Raw genomic sequence first — 21,317 nt, forward strand, 5'->3', positions numbered from 1 at the left:
GTTCTTCTAGCATTTTTTTGTTGTTCCTTTGGATTTTCAGCATCTCTTGTATTTATGAATCCTCAGTACAATGCTGAGGCACAATATTTATCTTTCAAACAATATAACTAAAACAATATTAAATGGCTATCGTTAACCTGCTATTTGTGAGGGCTGGCAGTGCACAAACTGGTTGCAATATTTTCCAATTTACAACAGTAACCATGGTGCAGGTACATAAAACTGACTTAATGATATTCTGTGGTACATAAGGCATTAACCTTCTAAATAAATATACATCTTTTTCATTCAGCTAAATTGTGGCACCAATAGGCATTCAGATCACTGGAAAGGGCTTACAGGCTATTTCAAATGTTGGACGTGCCAGCTAGTGGTGTAGTGGTATCAGCACCGGACTTTGAGACATGTGGTCTTGGGTTCGAATCTGGCTGGCTCCTTGCACGCTTTCCATCTGTGTTGAGTTGAGAGTCGAGCTAGCAATTCAGCCTCAGACATAGAAACACCAAGGTTGCTGCACAAGGTGCGGAGAGGAATGACATATCAAGTGTTGGAAAGTACCCTCGTCAATATTTTTCCAAAGCCATCAAAATACTGCTACCTTGCTATAATTTTGTCTTTATGGGATCTTGTTGTGCATTGTCCAATAGTCAGCACAATTCTGAAATGTAATATTTTGGTTATGTAACATGTTAGAATTCACTAATGAGACCTGAAGAAGGGTCTCGGCCTGAAATGCCAACTGTTTATTCCTCTCCATAGATGCTGCCTGACCTACTGAGTTCTTCCAACAACACTTTGTGTGTGTTGCTTTGGATTTCCCGCTTCTGAAGAATTTCTCATGTTTAGAATGAACACTACATAATGCACTATATAAATGAAAATTCCCACTTCATGACAGCAAGAGACCTAAAGGGACAGGAAAATCCTGAGATTGAGGGAAATAACACAAGGAAGAAAAAATTGCCAAAGCATAAAATTAATCATGACTCTATAATATGTCTTCGAATTCCATGTATCTCCAGTATTATATTCAACAGCAGGAGTAAAAAGACCATTCTATAGTCAAAGGTTCATGTCCCTTTAAGAAAGCTTAATGGGATAAAGTACACCAGCCAGAAATTCTGAACAGGCTGGTGTATTTATTAAGGGCCTATATATTCCCTATTGGCTTTCAGGCTTTATCATTTAAATAAAAAAAAAGACAGAGACATAAAGGTATGAAAAATATACTGGTGAAAAGCTGGTGCTGATAATGCGACCCTGGCTTTTTGTTGTGTCTCTCGATGTGTCCTCTGAGGTTACAGTGTAGAAATGGTCAGAGCAAGAAATTTGGAGCATGTTGGGGTCAGGGGCTGGGTCAGTGGGTGGCAGAATTCAGTAAATGATTCCCTCCCCAGGCTGTAATAATAGTAACTGCCAGGGAAAGGGAACAGTCGCAGACAAAGCCAGCCCAACTAACTCCAGACGAAATAAGAAAATCATTGCCCGAGGGGTCCTGTTTTCAAGATCTTGAACTGTGCCGAAGGTGGGCAGGCATACTGTTGTGCTTATTACAATCCAGCTCTCCCCCACCTCCCCCAGCATGCACTCACCCCCCTGCCAACTCTCTCTACGCCCCTTAAGAATTGTAAAGGTGCAGTCACAAGCTCTGAGGACTGCCGCAGGGGAAAACCTTAGAGTTTGTGGCAATTTTCTGCATCAAATGTTTTGATAATTAAGCAAAGCTGATCAAGAGAAAAACAACCAGTCTCCAGAGCTCAGAAAGCAAAGGCCCATAAAATAGAATATCCAGAAAATGCCAAAGGCTGCCTTAGCAGATTAATGATGCTCTAGTAATAGATTTTTCCCATGCAAACCGTTAAGAAGCAAGGTCTTAAAAAATGTGCAGGTGTATCAGAGAAGTGCCTACAGGTTGTGACTTTGGCCGCACTGCCAGCAAGAGCCAGAATTGCTCAACTGGAGCAGATGCAGCCAATGGAACAAATGCAGCTAACATTTATGAAAGAAGAAATTGCAAGTTATTCATTAATTACCTCAATAAGAGCCCTGCTAATTCCTCTGCATGCCAGAACTAAAGTACATGTTTCTTAATAGGTTTGTAACTATTTGGGCATTGTACTTCCTACACCCTTGAACACATGTGATATTCTTTTATATGTCATTGTTGGGTAGATGTTAACCTGCACACTGAAAATGGGTTAACATCACTTAGTGTCTACTTTATTAGATACAAGAGTGGAACCCAGTGTGGTCTTCTGCTGTTGTAGCCCATCCTCTTCAAAGCTCGATGTGTTGTGCATTCAGAGATGTTCTTCTGCACACCACTGTTGTAACATGTATATGCGGAAGAACATCCGCACAATGTTGCAGGAACTTAGCAGGTCAGGTGGATTCTATGGAGAGGGTAAAGCAGTCAATGTTTTGGGCTGAGAGCCATCATCAGGACTGAACTTCCAGTTCTGATGAAGAGCCTTGGCCTGAAACATCAACTGTTTATTCATATAAATGTAAGGTCCAAAATGCAGGTAACATTTTAAGTGCAATGCTCTGGTAGTAACCCTCCAGGATTTGCAGCAACTGACTCACCTGTTGTAAATTTTTTAAAAAGGCAGCTGGAAATCAAAAGATACCAGAATAGTTTTCAATTAAGTACCTCTTTTCACAATCTCAGGGTATCCAACAGACGTTTCAACCAATGAGATCAGAGTTACCCCTGTGGTGACCAATGAGCAGATAGCCACATTTCACCAATCATGGCCCTCTTTGCTGACGGCCCATCTTCAGATATGTGCCTTTTACAACCCCTTTGAGGTCAGAGATAACATTTAGTATTACTTACATATTTTATAAAGGATCATTGTTAAAGATACATCCACAATGATCACTAGGAATGCAATTTTAAATATTCTTCCTCTTACAATCAGCCTATTCACAGTGTGACTCATATAACTTATTCTAGTTCATTTGTTTTTATAGACAGTCATTCTGTTAAAAAAAGGCAAAAATTATCATAAAAGTGGCATTACCACCTTCTATCAGCTCTATTTATTATACTTCTTAATTGAAGAGAGAATTGCAGAATGTTGAATTATCAGTGTGTTGTTGGTGTAAAAGTTTGGTCCCTATCTGGGAGCATGTGAGCCAACTACTCCTTACGCAGCTCTCTGGTAGAAAAGGTGCAAGAACTCAGAGCAATCCAACGGCATTCAGCCTTAGGCCTTAAGATGTAACTGAATGGCACAGCAGATGTATAAGGTCTCTACCCTTACTCTCATTGTCCAACAGATAAGCAACGCCAGTCTTGAATATACTCAATAACAGAGCTTTCCAATCCCTTTAAGTGGCAAAAGTTTCCCCTTATCTCCCTTCATCATGGTCAATCTTTCATTTGGAGCCTTCACAAACTTCTATGGATGTGTATTTGAAAGTGTATTGACTGGCTTCATTACTGCCTGGTATGGGAACTCCAATGCCTCTGAACAGAAAATCCTACAAAAGTTAGTAGATTTGGCCCAGTACATCATGAGTAAAGCCTTCCCAACCACTGAGCACATCTACATGAAACACTGTCATAGGAAGGTAGCACCTATCATCAAAGGTGCTTACCACCCAGTCAGTCCCTGCTCTTTTCTCGCTGCTGCCATAAAGCAGAAGGTACAAGTGCCTCAAGCCTCACACCACCAGGTTTCTGAACAGTTACTACCCCTCAATCATTGGGCTCCTGAACAAAAGTGGGTAATTATACTCATTTATTGAGATGTTCCCACAACCAACGATCTCACTTTAAGGGCTCTTTACCTTGTTATTTCATGCTCTTTTTATATATTGCTATTTACTTATAGTTACATTTCAACAGTTTGTTGTCTTCTATGCTCTTGCTCTTTCATTGATCCTGTTTACAGTTACTATTCTATAGATTTTCTGAGCATACCTAAAGGAAAAAGAAACTCAGGGTTGTATCTGTGTACCATGATAATATTGTCACTTTGAACTTTGAACTTTTTGGTTCCAGCGAAATGAAACAAACGTCCTCTTTCTGTTTAACTTAGTTATCACATGTACATCAAAGCATTCAGTGAAATGTGTCATTTGCATTAATAACCAACACAGTCGAGGCATGTGCTGGAGGTAGCCTGCAAGTGTTGCCACACATTCCACTGCCAGCATAGCGTGCTCACTATGTTCAGTAGAGCAATTCAAGTAACAACAACAGCAACAAAACAAATCAACAACAGCAAATGAAGCTCCTTTCCATCCACTCACACTCACAGACAGGCTTCTAATCCCAGGACAGGCCACCTAGAGCCTCCAACCTCCAATCCCTGGCTCAGATTCACATACTTGCATACAAGCCCAATGGGAATTTAATATATTTTAATGCAATCTCCTTACTTTTAAATAAAGACTCAAGATTTAGGGTCGGCATAACATTGTGGGCCGAAGGGCCTGTACTGTGCTGTACCATTCTATGTTCTATTTGATAGAGGTATACAAAATAATGAGGGGTATAGTTAAGATAACTGCAAGCAGGCTTTTTCCACTGAGGTTGGGTGGGATGACAACTAGTGGTCATGGGTTAAGGGTGAAAGGTGAAAAGTTTAAGGAGAACGAAGGAAACCTCTTCCCTCAGAGAGTCGTGATGGTGTGAAATGATCTGACAGTGCGAGTGATGCATGCGAGCTCAATTTCAATGTTTAAGAAAAGTTTGGATAGGTATGTGGATGGTAGGGATATGGAGGGCTATGGTCCAGGTGCAGGTTGATGGGGGTAGGCAGTTTAAATGGTTTGACAAAGACTAGATGTGCCAAAGGGCCTGTTTCTGTACTCTACTTTTCTATGACTCTATGACTCTAGTATATGGTAATTCGGGTTAGTGTTTAGCGTTAGGATTGGGGTTAGCTCATTGAGTGACTCTCTTATCTCAAGAGTGATTCTAATGAGCTTTCAATCTCCATCTGTAGATATCTGGATTAAAAATTTCATGAAGTACTTTGTTCATAGATTTTTCCAATTGCAACTCAGTGGTATTACTCCTAAAATGTTTTTTTAAAGGCTAAGATAATATGTGCTCCTCTGGAGCCTAAAATACAGTCTCCGAAGACCAATATTTCTTATCTTTGAAATACTCATTAATGAATATTTTATTTTTCCATTCATTCAGCCAAAATTAATTTCCACTTCCCCATATTTTGGTCCCTGGCTCTTTGACCAGCCACTTAGCAGCCTTCATGCATCTTCTCACAGCTTACCTTCTCAACTACATTAGCAACCTTGCAAATATTACATATCACTAACCAAAGAACTAAAATGAGGGGGAATCGATTCAGCCACATTGTGGAGAAATTGTTGCCAAAGTGAGCCGTAGATGCCAGATCATTGGGTGTTTTTTAAGGCTGAGATTGATAGGTTCTTGATGGGTAAAGGGGTTAAAGGTTATGAGGAAAAGGCAAGAGAATAGAGTTGAGAAAAAAAACAGCCATGATGGAATGATGGAGAAGACTCAATGTGCTGAAATGCCTAATTCTACTCAATTTTATGATCTTATGGTCATTACTAAAGTTCATTAAAAATATTGATCTCCAAACACTTTTCCTCATGGGCCTCAAATTGATATGTCCTACCAAAATTCACTTGACCATTTTATTACTTTTCTGTCCATTAACTAATCATTAATCAATACTGACAAAGTACCCCACACTCCAAGAGTCTCATTTACGTCCTTTGAGTCCATGCCAACTCATCCCATCCCCCAGTTCATTTCCAAATGAATTAATTTCTCTCATGTGACCATGGACTCCACCCACACTGATTATCCTACCACTCATTCACAACAGCAGTATTTTACAGGAGGCAATAAGTCAGTTTGGAATGCAGGGGGAAACTGGAGCAACCATGGGAGATACATAACGAAAATGTGGAAATGTCACACAGACGGCAGCAAATATTGGGACTGAACCCACGCCTTTTGAGCTATGAGGCAGCAGCAGTAACTGCTGCACCACTATGCCATCTGTAGTGATTTAAATAACTTCCAAACACCTAAATATACTTTATGCACTGATTTCCACTTATTTATCAGACTGGTTATATTCTCAAACACCCCTCATACAATTTCCCTTCCATAAACCTACATTGACCCAGCCTAATCACATTACGATTTCCCATATGCCCTGTTACCACATCTTAAATAATAAATTATAGTAATTTCCTGACTACTAATGTCAGGCTAACTGGCATACGGTTCTGTTTCTTCTCTCCCTCCTTTCTTGCTCCATTCCATTCCTTTACTCCTCTTACAATTGCTTACAATGTTTTTTTCTCATCTACCTTCATTATCACATTCCTAATTATCCTATGTCATTACTCAATATTACATCAAAACCAGTTATACTTCAATACTGGGCATCTGTGACACACTCATCAATCCATGTTTAGGACTTGGATAAGGATGGGAAGGGGGTTGATTCAGAGGGTCAGGGACAAGACTGAGAATGCCCAGGAATGGTCAGCAATAGCAGGAGGTGACTGGGAATGAAAGCGATACAATTGGGATTTGGTAACGTTTGGAGGTTGGTTGGTGGGAAATATTCTCAGGAGAAGGAATGGGTAGATATAGGTAACACACACAGAAAGCTGGAAGAGCTCAGCAGGTTAGGCAGCATTTATGGAGAGGAATTATCAGTCGACGTTTCAGGCTGAGGCCTTTCAACAGGACTGTAAAGGAAAGGGAAGAAGCCAGAATAAGAAGATGGGGGGTGGGGTGGGGTGGGAGAAGTACAAGATGACAGGTAATAGATGAAATCAGGTGAGAGTGAAGGGAAGGTGGTGGATGGGGGAGGGGGGGAAGAAGTGAGAGGCTGTGAAGTGATGGGTGAAACCCGATAAGAGGGAAAGTGGCTGGATAGGGGAGGTGATGTGTGGAAGCACTGAGGAGATTTGGACTGCGAGTTAACAATTGGGAAATGGGAGCAGAAGTTTCATTTTCAGTGACTAAAAGGTTTGGGATGAAAGGATCCATCAGTATTTCAGGAGTTACTGTTATGGCCATTTTGCTAGATGTTACTTTATATGACATTCATGGCCCTGAACTGCTATACAATGATATATGTCATGAATTGCCCTATACCGATACCATGACAGCTCATAAATATACTTTGCTGTACATTAATGTTTTCACTCAGTAGGTATAATTCGGAAGCTAAAGTCAACATGTGCAAAAGTCTTAGGCACATTTCTATAGCTAGGGTGCATAAGACCTTTGCTCAGTACTATCATAATTTTATGCATTGCACTGTACTGCTGCTACAAAAAAAAGCAAGTTTCATAATATATGTGAGTGATGATAAACCTGATTCTGATGTGGTCTTTATTATGAACTGAGAGTGGGAAGGGGTCAGGGAAAAGGGAATCATGGTTGGGAAAAGGGAAGGGAGAGGGGGAGGGGAGAGGGAAGCACCAGAGAGACATTCTGTAATGATCAATACAATAATTGTTTAGAATCAAATGACCTTGCCTGGTGTCTCAGGGCTGGGTGTATCTGTACCCGAGTCACACCCTGCACCTGGCACTCCTCCTGTTCCACATCCCTCTCATGGCACTCCACCCTCTCCATTCCCAACATCCTTTGCTCCCGCCAGGTTCATAAACTCATTCTCCACTCCATGTTGACAAATACAGTACTGTGCAAAAGTCATAGTCACCCTAGCTATATATACACTATGTGTCTAAGTCTTTTGCACAGTACTATATCATTGCATAACACCATTTTTTTTCAGCTGGAGAAAAAGTGATGATGTGGGAGTTTGGATCTGATGCTAGCTTCCAAGAAAAGTTCTAGCAAAACATAACTCAGTATAGTGGAGTAGAAGTTACACAGATAAACACTAAATCAACATTTCAACTTCTCACAACCAATTCCTTGAAACAATGAGATTGTCAATCACAGAAACAATTGGACTGCCTACTCCTGAAATTAGATTGACGAAATTAGCTAGAAAGTCATTAATAAAACTTATTCCCATAAATAGAGCCATCGTTTAAATTCTAACTTCATAGCCTTTTCCCTCCGATGCCTTTGATGAAAGATCACTGGTGCCTGATGTGAAATTTGCACTTCTGTTTATATTGTAGATTTCCAGCTTTGACAATATATTGTTTAAATGGTAGTCACCTTAATGGGTTAAAATATTTTTACTGTATTGCAATGTTTCCATTTGCCCCGAACATAAATCTTCAGTTAGTGACACATCTCTCCCCTTTTTCTATTGACATTGACAATTTATACGTTTTAAGTATATGTTCAGTTCCTTTTTGGAATATACTAGGTATCACCTATTTCATGATGCCTGTGTCCAGAGACATTACTCTGTAGCTGGCAGACTGTCTGGGCAGTAAGGCCAAACTGCATATGATCAGCTAATCCAATGCACCAGAACTAGACCTTGCTTAGGATAGTGGTGAATATTGGTAGCTCGGGTTGAAGCATTTGATGTTATGGTGTTCGCTGAGATTGGCAGTTAGATTGCAGACGTTTCATCACCAGTTGAGGTGACATCTCAGTTTCTCTCTGGGAGTGCTCGCATTTATATAGGCCCCTGTTCACTTGCCTCAGTCCTCACTGGCTACCGCTTCAGTCTATTTCAAAATAGATGCCATCTACAAGCTCCTAAGAGCCAAAGAAACATGAGCCAACAAAGGTCATCTGAAGGGTTTACTGACTGTCATGGCAATGACAACCCAAGTGCAGAGGAAAGATGGACTATTGTAGAGATGGCGAAAAGGTTTATTAATAAGAGTTCCAACCAAACATCAGTGGCTCAGAGGAGCAACACTGTAAGACATAAAATTCTCAAACCTAGGACCCCACAATAAGTGCAAACGTGGAGTCTACTTAAATAAACACAACACACTGAAAACCCATGCTAGTCAAAATAAACTAAACAAGATTATGCAGAGGGCACCAAAGACTAGCAACTCTTGTCTGGTGCTCTAGAAACCTTGGAGCCAAATGCTCTCCAGCTCCTCACAAAGGCCTGAAGAACACCTAACCCTAACCATATGTCTTAGGAACCTGGGAGGAAACCAAAGCATCGGGAGGAAAGTCATGCAGTCGTGGGGAGAACATACAAACACCTTACAGACAATGGTGGGAGTTGAATGCTGGTGCTGTAAAGCATTATGTTAACTGCTACACATTCATGCCGCTCAATGCATCATCAGCCCACTGAAGAGTGAGGCATTACATTAATTGATGTCTTTCATAGGGGAGGAACCTCTCTGAGTTAGCAAAATTATCTTGCAGCTTCAAAAATTCCTGAAATTAATGACTTTAGGAGTTAAAAGCCAACCAATTCAAATACTCATGATCAGCACACCTAAGTGACTGGGAGATTATTACTGATAAGAGATGGATCACTATTCATTAATCTCTGCACCATTAGTGTCGGAGAAGATTAAAGATTGATTTAATGGAGCTGTTTAAATTTGTAATACATTTTGATTTGAAGTAGATTGTTTGTAATCGAAGGACATAAATTCAAAGTGGTTGTCAACAAGGTGCTGCATGGTAGTTTACTGGTAAGCATGTTGCTTTACAGCACCAGCGATCGCTGATCCTGCTGCTGTCTGTATGGAGTTTATACGTTCTCCCTGTGACTGTGTGCATTTCCTGGGGTGTTTTGGCTTATTCCCTCATTCCAAAGACGTATGATTGGGGTTAGTGGACCTGCCATGATGGCGGTGGAAATGTAGCGACATTTACAGGCTGCCCCCAGCACAATCCTCGGACTGTGTTGGTTGTTGATGCAAAACAATTTCACTGTATGTTTCGAGGATCTGATGCACGTGCAACAAATAAAGCTATCTAATCTTTCTAAGTATGAGAGGATGGGAAAGGTGAGAAGAAATCTACCATCTACCAGATCTACCAGAAATCTACCAGATCACATTGATCTGGTTGCCATTGGTGGAAGGAGATTCAGTAGAAACTTTGAAAGAAAAGTTGGAAGTATAGTTAAAAGTAATTAATTTTCAGAGCAATTGCAAAAACTGAGGATTATGAACTAAATGAAGAACGTTTTTAAAGAGCCAGAACCAACACAATAGCCTGAATAGCCTCGGTTTGTATTCTATAATTCAACTCCGTTTAAATCAATGTGCTTGGAGCATGATGCCAGTACCACATTTAGCTCTGAATGCATAGTCATGCCTTTCATGCGATTGCATGCAGTTCGCATTTTGAAGCCAATGTTTCCAGCAGATACTATTCAGAGAGCTCTGCCAATCCATCCAATGCGTTTTCTTTACTGTTTAGCAGCCAGAGTGTGAAGTGACTGCAATTTGGGACCAAGTGCTACTGCGTTGAAACGGTACATTGCCACTGCTCCCAACAGGTGCTCCCAAAAGCTCTGCCATTATGTCAATTGGATAAAAATTAGATACCGTGCCAGCAATGATTAGTCAATCTGGGATCATTGCCAGTGGGCTCAGTACACACAGTTCAATATATTGTCCCATTTTGACCAGCTGATGCATTCCACGCAATGTTGCTAAGTATTAAAGTGCCAAAGCTGAGGGTCAGAAATGTTGTATCACCCTTAAGAAGGTTGTGGGTTCAAACCTCAATTAAGAAATCTGAGTACATATTCTAGAGACATTTCATTACAATGCCAAACAGTAGTGTTACATTGAATATTGCAGCACAGTGCAGGCTCATAATGTTGTGTCGATCTTTTAATCTACTCTTAGATCAATATAACCCTTCCCTCCTACATAGCCCTACTTTTTTCCATATTCCATGTGCCTATCTAAGAGCTTCTTAAATGCCCCTAACGTATCTGCCTCTGTCACCACCCCCAGCAAGGCATTCCATGCACCTTCCACTCTCTATGTAAAAAACCTACCTCAAGCATCACCCCTAAATTTACCTCTAATCACCATATAATTATGCCCCCTTTTATAACCCAGTATCATCCTAAGAAAAGTCTCTGACTATCCATTCAATCTATGCCTCTTAACATCTTGTACACCTCTATCAAGTCACCTATCATCTTCTTCCTTCTTTCCAAAGAGAAACATCCCAGATCCTTCTTGTGGCTCTTTCTTTAGCATATCTCTTTGATGGTGAGGATGCTTGTGCCTATGATGGGTTGGTTGAATATACAACCTTCTGCAGCTTTTTTTTTTCGATCCAGTGCATTGGAGCCTCCAAACCATGTGGAGAAACCACTCAGAAAGCTCTTTATGGTACATCTGTAGATATTTGCTGGAGCCTTTCATTGCATACCAAATATCAAATACCAGGACTGGGCAAGATATACCCCAGGCTACTGTGGGAAGCGAGGGAGAAGATTGCTGAACCTCTGGCAATGATCTTTGTATCATCAATGGGGATGGGAGAGGTTCGGGATTGGAGGGTTGTAGATGTTGTTCCCTTATTCAAGAAAGGGAGTGGAGATAGCCCAGGAAATTATAGACCAGTGAGTCTTACCAAAGTCGGCATGGCTTTGCCTTACAAGCCAGATTGGATTATTTGAGGATGTGAGTAAACACATTGATGAAGGTAAAGCAGATGTAGAGTATATGGATTTCATGCAAGGCTTATTGAGAAAGTAAGGAGGCATGGGATTCAAGAGGACCTTGCTTTGTGGATCCAGAACTAGTTTGCACACAGAAGGCAAAAGTGGTTGTAGATGGGTCATATTCTGCAGGAGGTTGGTGACCAGTGGTGTACCTCAAGGATCTGTTCTGGGACCCCTTCTCTTTGTGATTTTTATAAATGATCTGGATGAGGAAGTGGAGGGATGGGTTAATAAATGTGCTGATAACACAGAGGTTGGGGCTGTTGTGGATAGTGTAGAGGGCTGTCAGAGGTTACAGTGGGACATCGATAGGATGGAAACTGGGCTGAGAAGTGGCAGATGGAGTTAATCTCAGATAAGTGTTAGGTGGTTCATTTTGGTAGGTCAAAAATTATGGCAGAATACTGCATAGTATTAATGCTAAGACTCTTGGCAGTATAGAGGATCAGAGGGATCTTGGGGCCCAAGTCCATGGGACACTCAAAGCTGCTGTGCAGTTTGACTCTGTAGTTAAGAAGGCTACGACGTATTAGCCTTCATCAACCGTGAGATTGAGTTCAAGAGCTGAGAGGTAATGTTACAGCTATATAGGACCCTGGTCGGACCCCACTTGGAGTATTGTGCTCAGTTCTGGTCACTTCACTACAGGAAGGACGTGGAAACCATAGAAAGGGTGTAGAGGAGATTTACAAAGAATGTTGCCTGGATTGGGGTGCATGCTTTATGGAAATAGGTTGAGTGAACTTTTCTCCTCGGAGCAACAAAGCATGAGAGGTGACTTGATAGAGGTGTATAAGATGATGCGAGGCATTGATCGTGTGGGTAGTCAGAGGCTTTTTTCCCAGGGCTGAAATGGCTAGCATGAGAGGGCATAGTTTTAAGGTGCTTGGAAGCAGGTACAGAGGAGATGTCAGGGGTAAGTGTTTTACGCAGAGAGTGGTGAGTGCATGGAATGGGCTGCTGGCAATGGTGGTGGAGGCAGATACAATAGGGTCTTTTAGAGATTCCTGGATAGGTACATGGAGCTTAGAATAACAGAGGGCCATGGTTAACCCAATGTAATTTCTAAGCTAAGTACATATTCGGCACAGCACTGTGGGCCAAAGGGGCCTCTATTGTGCTGTAGGTTTTCTATGTTTCAATCATCAAATTCCTAATGAAGTATGCTGCTGGTGTGCCTTCTTCATGATTGCATCAATATGTTGGGCCCAGCAGAGATCCTCTGATTTGTTTCTGCCCAGGACTTGAAGCTGCTCACCCTTTCCACTACTGACCTCTTAATGAGGACGAATATGTTTTCTCTCAACTTCTCTTTCCTGAAGCCAACATATAGTTTCTTGGTCTTACTGACATTGAGTGCAAGGCTGTTGCAGCACCACTCAACCAGCCAATCTATCTCACTCCTGTATGCCTCCTCATTGCCGTCTGAGATTCTGCCATCAGTTGTGCCACGTGTGAGTTTATAGATGACGCTTGAACTGTGCCTAGCCACACAGTCATGTGTGTGGCTGTAGAGAGAGTAGGGCAGTGGGCTAAGCAAACACCTCTGAAATGTAATGATGGTCTTTAGCAAGGAGGAGATGTTATTACTGATGTACACTAACCTAAAGCAAGAAGCAGCTTTTGTAAGCTCAATCCGCTTTTAACTTTGAACTCACTGCAATGGAGTACAAATACACAGTTGAAATTCTAAAATAAAATGGTTTGGCTCCTCTGTTAGGTATTCAGCCTCTCTTATGCCATGGACCTTACTTCTTCTCAACTTCTGGAACAGCTGATTTTCTATGAGATGGCAACTACCTGTAGTGCCTCAGTCAGATGGGCATCCAACACTATGTGATTACTGACATTCTACACTGAGTGGCCACTTTATTAGGTACACCTATACACCTGCTCATTAATGCAAATATCTAACTAGCCAATCATGTGGCAGCAAATCAATGCATAAAAGCATGCAGACGTGGTCAAGAGGTTCAGTTGTTGTTCAGCCCAAACATCAGAATGGGGAAGAAATGTGATCTAAGTGACTTTGACCGTGGAATAGTTGTCGGTGCCAGATGGGGTTGTTTGAGTATTTCAGAAACTGCTGATCTCCTGGGATTTTCACACACAAAAGTCTCTAGAGTTTACAGAGAATGGTGCAATTACTGAAAAAAAAAAACATTTGCCCACAGAGCTGCAGTTCTGTGGGCAAGAACGTCTTGTTAATGAGAGAGGTATAAGGAGAATGGTCAGACTGGTTCAAGCAGAAAAAAACCATGTGTTACAACAATAGTGTGCAGAAGAGCATCTCTGAACACACAACACATTGAACTTTGAAGCTGATGGGTTTCAGCAGCAGAAAACCAAGAGCACCCACTGAATGGGCAATTTATTAGGTACAGAATATATCTAATAAAGTGGCTACTGAGTATAATTCTTCAAGCCTACTCCATTATGGATAACTCCTGTCCTTATTGACGTTCGTGCAAGGTGATTTTCCAGCATGAGTCACTGTTTGGTTCTCCACCTGCAACCCAGTGGTACCACAGTTAGTTTTACAGTCCAGATTGTGCCTCATTGGCTGAGATAAACAAATCTGTCAGCAGGCTGATATGAATGTGACAATTCAGTCCCCAACTCATCTATTAATTGGGTTAACTGGCTCCATCCCTGCCTCACCCCTCTGCTCTTCACTCATGTCTATGTTGCCTCAAAGTCTGACTTCTGCATATCTCCAGGCTGTCTAACACCTGAATTTTTAATAAAGAGAAATACTTAGTTTTCTGAATTCATGCACCTTGTTCCCACTTCACTCCTCCCTCATTCCCCACCACCCAAAGACTGTGGTAACTCTTAATCAGAAATCTCCTGATCTTTAAACTAAGCTATTCGATCATTCATCCAGTAATTTATTGCCCGTACTATCACATTCTACATGTGACTGCAGTAAAGTCTGACACTTGCTGCCTTATATTTAGAATAGAAACCATTTATTACTGTAAATCATCAAAATGATGAACTGAGGATATATGCACACTTGCAAGCACTATCCATATCTGAGAGACCATAAGACCATAAGACATTGGAGCAGAATTTAGGGCTCACTGAGTCTCCTCCACCATTTCATCAGATCTGATTTATTATCTTTCTCAACTCCATTCCCCTGCCTTCTCCCCATTATCTTTGAAGCCCTTACTATCAACCTCCATTTTAAGTGTACCCAGTGACTTGGCCTCCATGGCCATTTATGGCAATGAATTCCCCAGATTCACCACTCTCTGGTCCTGGACTCCCCCGCTATAGGAAACATCCTCACCACATTCACTCTATGTAGGCCTTTCAATATTGGGGTGGCACAATAGTGTAGTAGTTAGCACGACACTTTACAGTGCCAGCTACCTGGGTTCAGTTCCTGCCGCTGTCAGTAAGGAGTATGTACGTTCTCCCTGTGACCACAAGGGTTTCCTCCGGATGCTCCGGTTTCCTCCCACATCCAAAGGTGTACCAGTTGGTAGGTTAACTGGTCATTGTACATTGTTCCTTGATTAGGCTGGAATTAAGTGGGGAATTAAATGGTATGCAGGGCGAGAGGGACCTATTCCATGCTATAGCTCAATAAATAAATAAATAAATAAATAAATAAATAAATAAATAAATAATCCAAGGGTTACCCTTAAGCAATTGGGGAAGAAACAGGCTATTCCTAACACTGGGTCCACTGCAGTGGACATGGCAAGTGCCCAGAAATGATTTCCAAATAAGCAAAGAGAACAAAGATGATATTAGCAGTAGTTTCATATATATTGCTGATATGTTTGCAGAAAAAATTATAGTATTAAAAATAGATGAGCTATCCAATTCAACTGTAACCATGTTCTGATAATGCCTTTAATAACAGCTTTCATCACTGTTATTACTCTGCTTTCAGTGGCTGCTTTGATTACACATTTTCAGAAAAAAAGATTTTGTGTAATCCCACGAGCCAACTTTATATTTTTAAATCTTTCACGGAAGATGATGAAAATCTGCATTTTCCATTTCACTTTTTTATTACAATTATATCAGATGCAGAATTGACCAAGGAAGTCATCTAGCGTGCAGGCAAGGGCAAATACGGATCTATTGAAGTAAGACAATCATACTGGCTCTCAATGCACGATTAATGTCGCATTATTATGTCCTGGTCCAACACGTTTACTCTTCAGCAAATAACCATCAATCACCTAGCTGCTACCAATCTGATGTTTGTCATTATAACTAAGCACTAATATATGGGGAACTACCTCACTATTGGATGTGACAGGAAGGTATAAATCTGCCTCAAGCCAACTGACTCAGAGTGACCAAGTGTGAATAGTGGGGGAGATGAAACCCAATACTGAAAGGCTGCAAATACATCAGCACTGGAAAACGATGATTCTGTGAGCTCTGGGATTGCTGTGGTACTTTTTCACAGGATGTCTGTGTACTGAATGACTCTGATATTGCAAAAGGTCTCAATGCTATGGAATGGCAAAACAAAGGCCAGGGCAGTTGTAGGGCAAAGGTTTGGTGAGGGGGACAATGCACAGAAGGAAAGGCTTGAAGAGGTTTACTCAGCTTTGACCTCTGGGAGGGAGAGTCAAAAATGTATTTTGAAACATTTAAAGTATTTCTCAATCTAAACAATTAATGGACTGGCTCTGATCTAGAACAGTGGTGGATATTGGTAGCTCGGGTTGAGGCATTTGATGTTTTGGTGTTCTCCTAGCTTGGCAATTAGCTTGCAGACATTTCATCACCAGTCGAGGAGACATCCTCAGTGCAGAGGTGCTGGAGTTGCTCTCTGGGTATGGTTGCATTTATATCGTCCCCTGTTCAAGCCAATCAGTCTCAGTCCTGATCGGCTACACCTTCAGTTGACCTTTAAATTCTATTGGCTCATATTCCTTTGGCTCTTTGGGATTCATAGATGATTATTTCAATATGTTTATGGAGTTATCAGAAGAGAACCATGTTTCTAAAGATTTTCATACTTGCCTCACGTTTGCCTACACCAGAACCTCTGTGGTGTCCGTCTTGGTCTTCAGGTACTGAGATCAGCGACAGCTTGTAAATGAGTTGCGTGTTTTCATCCTGTCTGGCCAACGTAGTTCTTGTTGCAGTCTCCACAGCTGATCCTGTACACCATGTTGCTTTTGTTGGTTGTCTCTACTGGTAATTTGGTTCTGGAGCCAAGCTAGACTCTGAACTACTCACATAAACGAGCCAACAAGTAACTTCTTCAACAAGAGTGCTTGTCCTTGCTTACTTACTGCCCTTACACTACTGGTGTTTAGGGCAGAAATGAAGGTCCTCCATCTCTGGCAGTGTTTAGAATTTCCTTCATCATGTCACTAGTTTCCTCTCAGTTTACAATACTGCCAGTCACGCAAGTCCCAAGTAGAAACTCAGGGATACCACTATGCTCAGATGAAGAAGGATTCTTCATTGCTGTTTCTGTAACAGTTTTGTTTTACCAGTCAGCGTTGTTAGCCCTGAGCTGAACATCCGAACCTGGAGGACCAGTGGCCCCCTCTTAGTCCAGCTTCTATCCTTTGACCTGTTTGGCATGGGTGACTGTATCAAAAGCCAAAATATAAGGCCTTGACTCTAGCCAGCATAGCTCTCTAGGTCATTGAGGCACGCAGTCCTCCAAACCACAACAAGGTTGAAGGAGAAGCTTTGTCTACTGCCCCTTTAAATCTGATGCCCAATGGTATATAGAATGAATGGAATATAAATTACTTATTACCAAGAAGTAAATTTCTTTCTAACAATAAGATTTATTTGTTTACCTTGAACATTTACTTCTGCTTAAGTCTTCCCTTGTTGCCCTGAAAACCCCATGGACAACTACACTATCCTAGGATACCAAATGATAAATTTACTGATCTCTACTCCAGCTGGTGGTGGACATTCTGCATTACTGTTATTCTAATCCCCTGGTCTGTCCTCCCTTCAAGCACTGGTAGCTCAGCACAGGTAAATCTACCCTACGATTCCTTCCTTGAGCGAGTTCCAGTTCTGCTGATGGAATCCTATTCTGAAGGCCAGGTTCCAAATTCATTCATAGATTCGAGTTCAAATCCAGTTCACCGGGCTTGAGTTGCAAGCCCCATTGAGAGGCTTCAGCTTCCAATCTCACTTTCAGGATGTGAGCTCCAATGACATTCACCGGTTTTGAGTTCCAATGGTATTCACAGAGCTCAGGTTCCAATCCCAGTCTTGAATAACATTGAACTTTGCCATTTTGTGCAACATTCAGTTGGGTTACGGTGCACAGTATTCGACGGGATGTAAGGATTATCAGGGCCACAGTGTCAATCTACAGAGAAAAAGGCCAATTGCCCGCTGTGCTTGTGCCAGTTCTTTGAAAGAACTGTCAAATTACTGGCACTCCCCTCAGCCTTCCCCCTCCAGCCGTGCAGTTTTATCAAAGGATATATTCAATTCCCTTTATAAAATCGAACTTTTGCTTCCCTTCTCCATTCAGGCAGTACATTCCACTCTTTCTGCACTTTCCGTATTGTTTGCCAAGCCAGCACTGAGAGCACTGTTCATCCAGTTGTCACCTACTGGCCAACTTTCCCTTCTTGTTCCTGTTGACAAGACTGGTATTTATTGCCACCTTGAAATTCCAGTTGAGTGAGAATACATATCACAGTAGGCCAGAGTGGGAATGATGCAAAGAACATCAATAAACCTACTAGTTTTGAAGATAGTTACATGGTTATTTGCATAGATACTGGCTATTTTGATTTACAGATCCTGATCTCCAATCTAACCTACACTGATGAGGACAATAATAAGTTTGACTACTACAGTACTGTGCAAAAACCTTAGGCACATAGATATATATAGCTAAGACTTTGCTGCTGCAAAAAGTATCATGACATACGTAAGTGATGATAAACCTGATTCTGATATGGGTCTCTATTGCGGATTGAGGCTAGGAAGGGGTCAGGGAGAAGGGAATAATGGTTGGGAAAAGGGAAAGGGGTATAATTGTTGGGAAAATGGGAAGTGGGGGGGGGGGGGGGAGCAGGAGGCACCAGACAGCTATTCTGTAATGATCAATAAACCAATTGTTTGGAATCAAGTGCCCTTGCCTGGTGTCTCACGGCTGGGTGTGTCTGCACTCGTGCCATGCCCACCTCCATCCCTGGCAATTACCTATCCCACTCCCCTCCCGAGGTGTCCCATCCTCACCACTCCCAATGTCCTTTGCTCCTGCCAGATTTACCAACTCACTTTCCATTCCACGTTGGCAAATACAGTAATGTGCAAAAGTCTTAGGCACCGTAACTATATATATGTGTGCCTAAGATGTTTGCACAGGACTGTATGTCCACCCACCATTATAGAATGGATCCACACTCAGGCCTTGGCTTTGAAAGTGCGCTTTTAGCTTGTTTGCAGACTGTGACCATCACTGGCTGGTCGAGCCTGATTTAGCACCTCCAGTTGAAAGAAAGGGAGCTGGAGAGAAAGGACAGAAAAAGTATCAAAGCAACGTTTGTTCTGAAAACTTAATCGTACAGACACATTGTGTGAAATAAAGCATTATTATTAAAGAACTGTTCAGCATTTAAAGGGTTAACTACAGTTCTCTGTAATCAACTTAACATTAATTATTTAATTAATTTAAATCCAATGTTCCACAGCATGATTGATACCCAGATAGTTTTCAATTAGGCTGGCTTGTTAACAGTTGGAATCCAGTCCTTTATTTTTGTGATAATTTGTTCCACGGATTTTTCAACGGCTGCTGTATTCTTTTTCTTTTTCAGGAACAGATATAAGCTGTACGGACATTCAGAACTGTTCCAATGTTCAGTTTGCTCTTGGCTCAGCTACGTTTTAAGTCCAGTTGCTCTTAATTTCTAAAGGGGGATGGGGGTTAGAATTCCATATTTACACCATCCTGCTTGTGCACCCTTTCGTGAATACTGAATATTTCCATGCCAAGGTAGCTTTCTCAAAGACCCAATGGACAAAGCTATCGCCATGGTGCATTCTTCTTTAAATACACCTGGGCACTGGTACATGAAGAAAACTTTACTGCATTTGGACTGAGTTTTGATAGAGATTTCCTTTATCCTTCTCTTGGGGTGATAGGGTGTTTAAGAAGGTATATGGTGTGTTGACCTCCGTTAGTCAGGGGACTGAGTTCAAGAGCCATGAAGTAATCTTGCAGCTCTATAAAACCACATTTGGAATATTGTGTTCAGTTCTGGTCACCTCATTATAGGAAGGATCCAGAAGCTTTAGAGAGGGATTTGCCAGGATGCTGTCTGGATTAGAGAGCGTGTCTTATGAGGAAAAGTTCATCAAGCTATGACTTTTCCCTATGGAGTGAAAAAGATGATAAGAGCCATACATTGAGTGGACAGCCAGAGACTTTTTTCCCACAGTGGAAATGGCTCATCTGGGGGGTGGGGGGGGCCATAATTTTATGGTGATCAGAGGAAAGTTTAGGGATGATATCAAAGGTGGTGGGTGCATGGAATGTCCTAACATGGGTGTTGGTAGAGGCACATATATTAGGAACATTTATGAAACTCTCAGATAAGCACATGGATGAAAAAAATGGAGGCCTATGTAGAAGTGAAGGAATAGATTAATTTAGAGTAGGTTATAAGGTTGTCATAACATCAGAGGCCAACGAGTCTATACTGTGCTGCAGTGTTTCATGTTCTATGTTCTATGTTTATGACATTTCTGAGACTGCTAAAAACAGGAAAATTGATCAGGTAGGGATATGCAAGAGGATTCATTGATTTAAACCAAGGACAAAAATAGACAGGCTCTCTCTTGAATTTTGTATTGTACTCTGTGCCCAAATCATCTCATAATAGAGGGGAAGGAATATAAAAGTCTGCCAAAAACTTTATCATAGGGAAGGCAAATGCAATCTTTGCATTCATTTCAACAGAACTGGAATATAAAAGCAAGCATGTAATATTGAGGCTTTAAAAGGCATAAGTCAGACCACATTTGGAGTATTGTGAGGAGTTTTGGGCCCCATATCTAATAAAGGTTGTGCTGGCATTTGAGAAGGTCCGGAGCAGGTTTTCAAGAATGATCCTGGGAATGAAAGAGTTAATGCATGAGGAGCATTTGATGGCTCTGGGCCTGTACTCACTGGAATGAGGGCTGACCTCATCAAAACCTATAGAATGTGGAAAGACCTCACAGAGAGAATGTGGAGAGGATATTTCTAATGGTGGGGATGTCTAAGACCAGAGGACACAGACTCAGAATAGAGGGGCATCCTTTTAGAACAGAGATGAAGAAGGATTTCTTTAGCCAGGGAGTGGTGAATCTGTGGAATTCATTGCCATAGATGGCTATGGAAGCTAAGCCTTTGGGTATATTTAATGCAGAGACTGATGGATTCTTGATTAGTCAGGGCATGAAAGGAAAAGGGGAGAATCCAGGAGATAGGGACTGCGAGGGAAAATGGATCAGCCATGATGAAACACAAACACTAGAAAATCCACACACACAAAATGCTGGAGGAACTCAGAAGCCCTGGCAGCATCTATGGGAAAGAGAAAACAGTTGACATTTGGGGCCTGATGAAGGGTCTTGTCCCAAAATGTCAACAGTTTACTCTTTTCAATAGATGTTGCCTAGCCTGCTGAGTTCCTCCAGCATTTTGTGCGTGCAGCTGTGATGAAATGACCGAGCAGACTTGACGGGCCAACTGGCCCAGTTCTGCTTCTATATCTT

The sequence above is a fragment of the Hypanus sabinus genome, chromosome 27 (assembly GCF_030144855.1).
Source record: "Hypanus sabinus isolate sHypSab1 chromosome 27, sHypSab1.hap1, whole genome shotgun sequence".
Taxonomy (NCBI): domain Eukaryota; kingdom Metazoa; phylum Chordata; class Chondrichthyes; order Myliobatiformes; family Dasyatidae; genus Hypanus; species Hypanus sabinus.